This window comes from Falco punctatus (assembly GCF_963210335.1).
Source record: "Falco punctatus genome assembly, chromosome: 1".
In the NCBI taxonomy this organism is placed as follows: Eukaryota; Metazoa; Chordata; class Aves; order Falconiformes; family Falconidae; genus Falco; species Falco punctatus.
Window position 1 is genome coordinate 124,559,203 of NC_137580.1, and position 1,104 is coordinate 124,560,306.

Here is a 1,104-nt window from a genome sequence, read left to right on the forward strand (position 1 = left end):
CCTCTTATTTACTGGTACAAAGTAGATCTACAGTGCTACTGAATAAAAGTAAGTATTCTTACCCAATTTTGTACTGGCCTTAGTGCTTTTGTACCAGGAGAACGGAGGAGGTCATGGGTAATTAATTTAAACCGGGTGGGAAGGATTGCTAGGAATAGTTGCTGTGCAGGGAGACAGCCGATAGCGTTGCAGTTTGACGTGCTTTTTGTTTGTCAGCTGTGTGCAGCCTTTGTAATGCTTTTTCTGGGGGGCAGGGGAGGTGTTTTTGGGGAAGTTGTTGCCAATAATGTTTGTTCCCTGCCGTCATTGAGCCAGAGTCCCGTCTGGAGACAGATTAGTTTCCCAGGACTTTGGTATTTGCCTTAAGCCTGCTCCACTTGCACGCATGGTCACCTGTCCTAGGACTTCTGCAACAAGAAGGAAACCAAACTGTGCCTGATCCACATCAGTGGTGTGATGGTTCCTTCCACAGGCGGTTCCTTTGCACCTCTAATACACGTGCTGATATTTGGAATTAAGCAGCATTACTCCTCGGAGGGTTTGGTGATGCCAGGAGTTACGGGCTATGCAGGGAAGGGTGCACCTCAGCTGGTGTAAAAAGAAATAAGGTTTGAGGGGGAAGAGAATTGCCCTTTACTGCGACTGTCCTATTTGGTAGGTTGATTTTGGATACATAAGCTGCCTAGCCTGGCACGGAGAAAGTATTCTGCAAGTCAGAGAGATAAAATAATTACATGATTGCGTGCTTCTTTAAGACTTGAGGGCAATGTTCCTAAGTGCCACCAATTCAGTCACCACTCAGAGGAAGAAAAGGCTCCTAATCAGGCCTCCCCAGTAAGGGTTTATAAGAGTACCCTTGAGGTCAGCACTAATCCACCAGCTTCCAAAGCAGAGGATTGCCCAACTCCAGGGTGAACACACTACTCCGGGCTGGGGAAGTGGCATGTGACAGCCATGCTGGATGCTTTCCCTTTGGGGAGGGGTAGCAGTGGCCAGACCCAGCAAGGACCCTGTGGGGCGATAGCTGAGCCAGCCTCCTAGGGATGGAGAAGAGGGAGAAGAGGAAAGTTTCTTCATTTTCTTTATTAAAAAAAAAAAAAAAAA